This window comes from Tursiops truncatus, chromosome 12, assembly GCF_011762595.2.
Source record: "Tursiops truncatus isolate mTurTru1 chromosome 12, mTurTru1.mat.Y, whole genome shotgun sequence".
NCBI lineage: Eukaryota > Metazoa > Chordata > Mammalia > Artiodactyla > Delphinidae > Tursiops > Tursiops truncatus.
Genome location: NC_047045.1, coordinates 43,989,915 through 43,999,359, shown reverse-complemented (window position 1 = coordinate 43,999,359; position 9,445 = coordinate 43,989,915).

Genomic DNA, 9,445 nt, shown 5'->3' with positions numbered 1-9,445 from the left:
GATGGTAGGGGGGTGCAATCACAATAAAATTAAATCCCATAACTGCTGGGTGGGTGACTCACAAATTGGAGAACAACTATACCACAGAAGTCCACCCACTGGACTGAACGTTCTGAGCCCCACATAAGGCTTCCCAACCTGGGGGTCCGGCAACAGGAGGAGGAATTTCCAGAGAATCAGACTGTGAAGGCTAGCAGGGTTTGGTTGCAGGATTTGATAGGACTGGGAGAAACAGAGACTCCACTCTTGGAGGGCACACACAAAGTAGTGTGTGCACCAACCCAGGGGGAAGGAGCAATGATGCCATAAGAGACTGAACCAGACCTACCTGCTAGTGTTGGAAGGTTTCCTGCAGAAGTGGGGTGGGGTGGGGCAGCTGTGGCTCACCGCAGGGACAAGGACACTGGCAGCAGAAGTTCTGGGAAATACTCCTTGGCCTGAGCCCTCCTGGAGTCCACCATTAGCTCCACCAAAGAGCTTCTAGGGTTGAGTGCTGGGTCACCTCAGGCCAAACAACCAACAGGGAGTGAACTCAGCCCCCCCCATCAGGAGACAAGCAGATTAAAGGGTTTTTTAAATTAATTAATTTACTTATTATTTATTTTTGCCTGTGTTGGGTCTTTGTTGCTGTGCGCAGGCTTTCTTTAGTTGTGGCGAGCAGGGGCTACTCTTTGTTGCGGTGTGCGGACTTCACATTGTGGTGGCTTCTCTTGTTGCGGAGCACGGGCTCTAAGCAAGCAGACTCAGTAGTTGTGGCTTGTGGGCTCTAGAGCACAGGCTCAGTAGTTGTGGAGCACAGGCTTAGTTGCTCTGTGGCATGTGGGATCAGAGCAGGGATCAAACCCATGTCCTCTGCATTGGCAGGCAGATTCTTAACCTCTGTGCCACCAGGGAAGTCCATAGATTAAAGTTTTACTGAGCTGTGCCCACCAGAGCAACACCCAGCTCTACACATCACTAGTCCCTCCCATCAGGAAGCTTGCATAAGCCTCTTAGATAGCCTCATCCACCAGAGGGCAGACATCAGAAGCAAGAAGAACTACAATCCTGTAGCCTGTGGAGTGAAAACCACATTTACAGAAAGATAGACAAAATGAAAAGGCAGAGGACTATGTACCAGATTAAGGAACAAGATAAAACTCCATAAAAACAATTAAATGAAGTGGAGATAGGCAACCTTCCAGAAAAAGAATTCAGAATAATGGTAGTGAAGATGACCCAGGACCTCGGAAAAAGAATGGAGGCAAGGATCGAGAAGATGCAAGACATGTTTAACAGAGATCTAGAAGAATTAAAGAACAAACAAACAGAGATGAATAATACAATAACTGAAATGAAAAATACACTAGAAGGAATCAATAACAGAATAACTGAGGAAGAATGGATAAGTGACCTGGAAGACAGAATGGTGGAATTCACTGCCACAGAAGAGAATAAAGAAAAAAGAATGAGAATAAATGAAGACAGCCTAAGAGACCTCTGTGACAACATTAAACACACCAACATTCACATTATAGGGGTCTCAGAAGGAGAAGAGAGAGAGAGAAAGGGTCTGAGAAAATACTTGAAGAGATTATAGTTGAAAACTTCCCTAACATGGGAAAGGAAATAGCCACCCAAGTCCAGGAAGTGCAGAGAGTCCCACGCAGGATAAACCCAGAGAAGAAACATACCAAGACACATAGTAATCAAATTGACAAAAATTAAAGGCAAAGAAAAGTTATTAAAAGCAACAAGGGAAAAATGACAAATAATATACAGGGGAACTCCCATAAGGTTAACAGCTGATTCTCAGCAGAAACTCTACAAGCCAGGAGGGAGTGGCATGATATATTTAAAGTGATGAAAGGGAAGAACCTACAACCAAGATTACTCTACTCAGCAAGGATCTCATTCAGATTTGATGGAGAAATCAAAAGCTTTACAGACAAGCAAAAGCTAAGAGAATTCAGCATCACCAAACCAGCTCTACAACAAATGCTAAAGGAACTTCTCTAAGTGGGAAACACAAGAGAAGAAAAAGACATACAAAGACAAAACCAAAACAATTAAGGAAATTGTAACAGGAACATACATATTGATAATTACCTTAAATGTGAATGGATTAAACACTCCAACCAAAAGACACAGGTTTGCTGAATGGATACAAAAACAAGACCCATATATATGCTGTCTACAAGAGACCCACTTCAGATCAAGGGACACATATAGACTGAAAGTGAGGGGATGGAAAAAGATATTCCATGCAAATGGAAATCAAAAGAAAGCTGCAGTAGCAATACTCATATCAGATAAAATAGACTTTAAAATAAAGAATGTTACAAGAGACAAGGAAAGACACCACATAATGATCAAGGGATCAACCCAAGAAGAAGATATAACAATTATAAATATGTATGCAACCAACATAGAAGCACCTCAATACAAAAGGCAAATGCTAACAGCTATAAAAGAGGAAATAGTAACACAATAATAGTGGGGGACTTTAACACCTCACCTACACCAATGGACAGATTATCCAGATGGAAAATTAATAAGGAAACACAAGCTTTAAATGACACATTAAATAAGATGGACTTAACTGATATTTATAGGACATTCCATTCAAAAACAGCAGGTTACACTTTTTTCTCAAGTGCACATGGAACATTCTCCAGGATAGATCACATCTTGGATCACAAATCAAGCCTCGGTAAATTTAAGAAAATTGAAATCATATCAAGCATCTTTTCCGACCACAACACTATGATATTAGAAATAAATGACAGGGGAAAAAAACCTAAAAAACATAAACACATGGAGGCTAAACAATACATTACTAAATAATCAAAAGATCACTGAAGAAATCAAAGAGGAAATAAAAAAATACCTAGAGACACACGACAACAAAAGCATGACAATCCAAAACCTATGGTATACAGCTAAAGCAGTTTGAAGAGGGAATTTTATAGCAATACAATCCTACCTCAAGAAACAAGAAAAATCTCAAATAAACAATCTAACCTTACACCTAAAGGAACTAGAGAAAGGAGAACAAACAAAATCCAAAGTTAGTAGAAGGAAAGAAATCACAAAGATCAGAGCAGAAATAAATGAAATAGAAACAAAGAAAACAATAGCAAAGATCAATAAAGCTAAAAGCTGGTTCTTTGAGAAGCTAAGTAAATTTGATAAACCTTTAGCCAGACTCATCAAGAAAAAGAGGGAGAGGACTCAAATCAATAAAATTAGAAATGAAAAAGGAGAAGTTACAACAGACATGGCAGAAATACAAAGCATCCTAAGAGACTACTACAAGCAACTCTATGCCAATAAAATGGACAACCTGGAAGAAATGGACAAATTCTTAGAAAGGTATAACCTTCCAAGACTGAACCAGGAAGAAATAGAAAATATGAACAGACCAATCACAAGTAATGATGTTGGAACTGTGATTAAAATTTTTCCAAAAAACAAAAGTCCAGGACCAGATGGCTTCACAGGTGAATTCTATCTAACCTTTAGAGAAGAGCTAACACCCATCCTTCTCAAACTCTTCAAAAAAATTGCAGAGGAAGGAACACTCCCAAACTCATTCTACAAGGCCACCATCACCCTGATACCAAAACTAGACAAAGATACTACAAAAAAAGGAAATTAGAGCAATATCACTGATGAATATAGATGCAAAAATCCTCAACAAAATACTGGCAAACAGAGTCCAACAACACATTAAGAGGCTCATACACCATGATCAAGTGGGATTTATCCCAGGGATGCAAGGATTCTTCAATATATGCAAATCAATCAGTGTGATACACCATTTTAACAAATTGAAGAATAAAAATCATATGATCAACTCAATAGATGCAGAAAAAGCTTTTGACAAAATTCAACACCTATTTATGATAAAAACTCTCCAAAAAATGGGCATAGAGGGAACTTATTTCAACATAATAAAGGCCATATATGACAAACCCACAGGAAACATCATTCTCAATGGTGAAAACTTGAAAGCAGTTCCTCTAAGATCAGGAACAAGACAAGGATGTCCACTCTCGCCACTATTATTCAACATAGATTTGGAAGTCCTAGCCACGGCATTCAGAGAAGACAAAGAAAAAAAAGAATCCAAATTGGAAAAGAAGACATAAAACTATCACTGTTTGCAGATGACATGATACTATACATAGAGAATCTTAAGATGCCACCAGTCAACTACTAGAGCTAATCAATGAATTTGGTAAACTTGCAGGATACAAAACTAATGCACAGAAATCTCTTGCATTCCTGTAAACTAACAACAAAAGATCAGAAGGAGAAATTAAGGAAACAATCCCATTCACCATTGCAAAAAGAATAAAATACCTAGGAATAAACCTACCTAAGTAGGTAAAAGACCTGTACTCAGAAAACTATAAGACACTGATGAAAGAAATCAAAGATGACACAAACGGATGGAGAGATATACCATGTTCTTGGATTGGAAGTATCAATATTGTGAAAATGACTCTACTACTCAAAGCAATCTACAGATTCAGTGCAATCCCTATCAAATTACCAATGGTGTTTTTTACTGAACTAGAACAAAAAATCTTAAAATTTGTATGGAGACACAGAAGACCCTGAATAGCCAAAGCAATCTTGAGAGAAAAAAATGGAGCTGGAGGAATCAGACTCCCTGACTTCAGACTATACTACAAAGCTACAGTAATTAAGACAATATGATACTGGCACATAAACAGGAATATAGATCAATGGAACAGGATAGAAAGCCCAGAGATAAACCCACGCACCTATTCTTAGCTAATCTATGACAAAGGAGGCAAGGATATATAATGGAGAGAAGATAGTCTCTTCAATAAGTGATGTTGGGAAGACTGGACAATTACATGTAAAAGAATGAAATTAAAATACTCTCTAACACCATACACAAAAATAAACTCAAAACAGATTAAAGACCTAAATGTAAGACCGGGCACTATAAAACTCTTGGAATAAAACATAGGAAGAACACACTTTGCAATAAATCACAGCAAGATTGCTTTTTTACCCACCTCCTAGAGTAATGGAAATAAAACCAAAAATAAACAAATGGGACCTAATGAAACTTAAAAGCTTTTGCACATCAAAGGAAACTATAAACCAGATGAAAAGAAAACCCTCAGAATAGGAGAAAATATTTGTAAACGAATCAATGGACAAAGGATTCATCTCCAAAATATATAAACAGCTCATGCAGCTCAATATTAAAAAAACAAACAACCCAATCCAAAAATGGGCAGAAGACCTAAATAGACATCTCTCCAAAGAAGACATACAGATGGCCAAGAGGCACATGAAAAGCTGCTCAACATCACTAATCATTAGAGAAATGCAAATAAAAACTACAATGAGGTATCACCTCACACCAGTTAGAATGGGCATCATCAGAAAATCTACAAACAACAAATGCTGGAGAGGGTGTGGAGAAAAGGGAACCCTCTTGCACTGTTGGTGGTAATGTAAATTGATACAGCCACTATGGAGAACAGTACAGAGGTTCCTTAAAAAACTATAAATAGAATTACCATATGACCCAGCAATCCCACTACTGGGCATATACCCAGAGAAAACCATAATTCAAAAAGATACATGCACCCCAATGTTCATTGCAGCAGTATTTACAATAGTCATGTCTTGGAAGCAACCTAAATGTCCATCGACAGACAAATGGATGAAAAAGATGTGGTACATATATACAATGGAATATTACTCAGCCATAAAAAGGAATGAAATTGGGTTATTTGTAGGGACGTGGATGGACCTAGAGACTGTCATACAGAGTGAAGTAAGTCAGAAAGAAAAACAAATATCGTATATTAATGCATATATGTCGAACCTAGAAAAATGGTACAGATGAACCAGTTTGCAAAGCAGAAATAGAGACACAGGTGTAGAAAACAAACGTATGGACACCAAGCGGGGAAAGTGGGGGTGGGTGGGTGGTGGTGGGATGAATTGGGAGATTGGGTTGACATATATACACTAATATGTATAAAATAGGTAAGTAATCAGAACCTACTGTATAAAAAAAATAATTAAATTTAAAAAAAAAGCATGAAAAATCATTGTGCTCTGTGTAAGAATGTTGAAAATATAGATTTTCTCAAGAGATACTAATGACAACTTTCATTATAGTTTTGAGAAGAAACTCTAGTATTTGCATATTTTTTTGTTTAAAATAAATACATCATTGGAGTGCTAATAAATTTCATTTCTGGATCAAATGAAAATTTAAATTTAGAAGGTATATACCAATAATTTTTTTTAATTCTCATTAAAATTTTTAAAATTCTAATTCCAAAATTTCTACCAATAACTTATGTTTTTAACATATCAAAACATATATGTTAAAAAGAAAATAAGACATTATTTGTATCAGTTTATTCCAATACTAAAACTATAATAGTGCCCCAGAAATGGGAGGAAAATGACATTGTCAAGATAATTAATTTTTCTAGTTAAAAATTAATATTTGGTAATATGACCTGACCAAGTCCTTAGGCTTCTTTTCCTTTATAATTTCACTGTGTTCTCATCTCTGTTGAAATGTTATGTATTTTAAATACTCAATTGCCTCATCCAGTGCTTGCCAATTTTTTAAAAACTTTAAAATAAGTAGCTCTAGTTGGTAGTTTCCTTAAAAGAGAATATTACCTTACGGTACTTAAATTCAACTTCCTCAAAATTTCTGTATAAAAGCAGCCAATTAATCCTGCCATATGGGGCTCTGGGCTCTACAATGAGTATAATTTTTCTTTAAAAATTGCCAGTTTCACTGACCTATGCTCCATCACAGATGTTTTAGTATTCTGCCGGGGAAATTAGTAATGCCTGCTGACCAACATGTTCTATTTAGTGTACCGCTTCATCAAGTGCTAAAATGTATGTCTCCATGACTAGTGATTGCTGAGGCTCCTCAATCTTGTAAATTTCCAGACATTTTTCTTACTACATGGAGTAAAGTGTTAAGTTCATAGATTTTGATGACATTTAAAATGATTACCCAGCAGTAATCATTGGGTAAGAGAAAAAATTGCAATGCTTCCTATTTCTTTGAAATTATGTAAACAGAAGTCTTCTCGACATGACACCTCAACTAAAATTTATGGGCATGCCCACATTTAAATATGTAAATCCAATTAATTTGAGTAAATATCGAGTTCCATTTGTGTTTTGCACATTCCCATGTAGCATCTTAATAAAATTTAAACTGATTTCATTTATTGAATTCTGTAAATTTAAAAGATAATCTACCATGAATCAATCAGAGCATCATTTACATTGCTTATATCAAGTAAGCTTAAATCGATGAATGTGTAAGGATATTAAACAACAAATACCATCATTGGTCACCTTTGGAGGATATTAAGGAACCAACTCATTATTCCGAAAATTGGTAAATAGAGGGAAAGAATCAAATATTTATTCTGCCTTTCCATAAAGAAATGTACCTCAGAACAACAAAATGGTTGATAAAGGAAAGTTTCTTTTTATAGAGTAGCTGCACAAATAATAGAAAAAGGAAAGACAATTAGAGTAATGCCATTTTACAACTCTAAGTTAAATTAATGGATTTAAGCAAAGATCAATGACTTCAAACATCACAAAAAGAAAAACAACCAGGCATATGTGCCTTCTGATAGAAATATATACCATCACCTATGATATAGTCCTTTGAACCTGAATCTGATCAAGCCTCTAGATCTATTGATCAATTTACAGAAAATACAAGAAGTACAGAAAAGAGGAAGGAATGTATTAAATGACAGCATGAGGTGCAATTGGCAAAATTCACACTGGAAATTATAGGACAAATAACTCAGTTTCTTGCACAAATAAATCGCAAGGAAAATACAAAGAGATGGATAAATTCAGACATAACACTACATTGTATTTTTAGACAATATTTTTTTACTATTCATGTTTCAGAGATTTTCCCCACCAACTTATTAATAAAGAATTAAGATAGAGATGTAATCTATCTTTCTAATTTTAAAACTGTTGTTTCTCTTTTCTAGGGTAAAACAATAATAATAATGATAAAAATCTCAAGCTAGAAAGTAGTCTCTCTTCCACTGAAGGAGGAGAAAGAGCAAGCCTGTAAAATTCTTTACAACTTCAGCTAAGGACAGACAATCTTTCCATTCTTACCCTGGAGTCCTGTTTTAGTTTGCTAGGGCTGCCATAACAAATACAGTTCTGGAGGCTAGAAGTCTAAAATCAAGGAGCTGAGAGGTCTGACGTCTTCTGAAGACCCTCTCCTTGACTTGCAGATGGCCACCTTTTGTCGTGTCCTCACATGGTCTTTTTTCTATACACATGTGCCTCTGGTGTCTCTCAGTATGTCCAATTATTTTCTTCTTTTAAGGACATCAGTCACATTAAATTAGGGCTGACCCTAACACCCTTATTTGAACTTAATCATCTCTTTAAAGACCCTGTCTCCAAATACAGTCACATTCTAAGGTACTGGAGGTTAGAGCTTCAACATGAATTTTGGGGGGGACAATATAGCCCATAACAAGTTCTTTCAAGAATCTAACCATGTTTATTTGTAACATCAATGCCATATTAACTGTTTAAAATGGTTTGAAATCTAGAAAAAACTTGATGTTGAGTAGAGAAACAAATGTTGACTCAAAAGCTAAGCCCTTGAAACTCATGGAAGTAATTACAAAGCTACACTTTGCAAATAGTCTGTAGCCCAACACTTCTAATCATTCCTTGACTCTCACACCTTAATTCTCCAGACATGTGCCCTCCAATATGGTAGCCACATGTGGCCAGTAAGCATTTGGAATGTGGCTGGTCCAAATTGAGATGTGCTATTAGTCTAAAATCACTGAATTTCAAAGACTTAGTAAGAAAAAATATATAAACTATCTCAGTAATTTTTATATTTATTACATGTTCAAATATCTTGGATATATAGATTATTGAAGTTAATTTAATCTGTTCCTCATTTTTAAAAAATTATGGTTACTGAAAAAGTTTAAAATTACATATGTGGCTAGAATTATATTTTTATTGGATGGTGCTTTCCCAAAATGCAGGTATGTGTCATTTGAATTAAGACTTGTTTTGAAGGCTTTCTTAGACTTCTGATTTATAACTGTCCCCAAGGATCCCTTTCCTTTTCTCACCCCCACTAATTTACACAGGTACAGAATTCTAGCACTTTATCCAGTCCATAACACACATTTCAAAACTAAGGAACACTTGCCCACTTCTTAGGAAGACAATCTGTAATGCCAACTTAACAAATTCAACTGAAATGTTATATTCATTGAAATTTTAAGTGATGAGTAATCCTGTTGCCTTTCACCTTTCCCTGGAAATGAGAGAAATTGTAAAAGGATCAATTGACAAAGATATTCTCATTTCGCATTTACTAGTAGTACGAAAAAGCGTTATGCTCTAA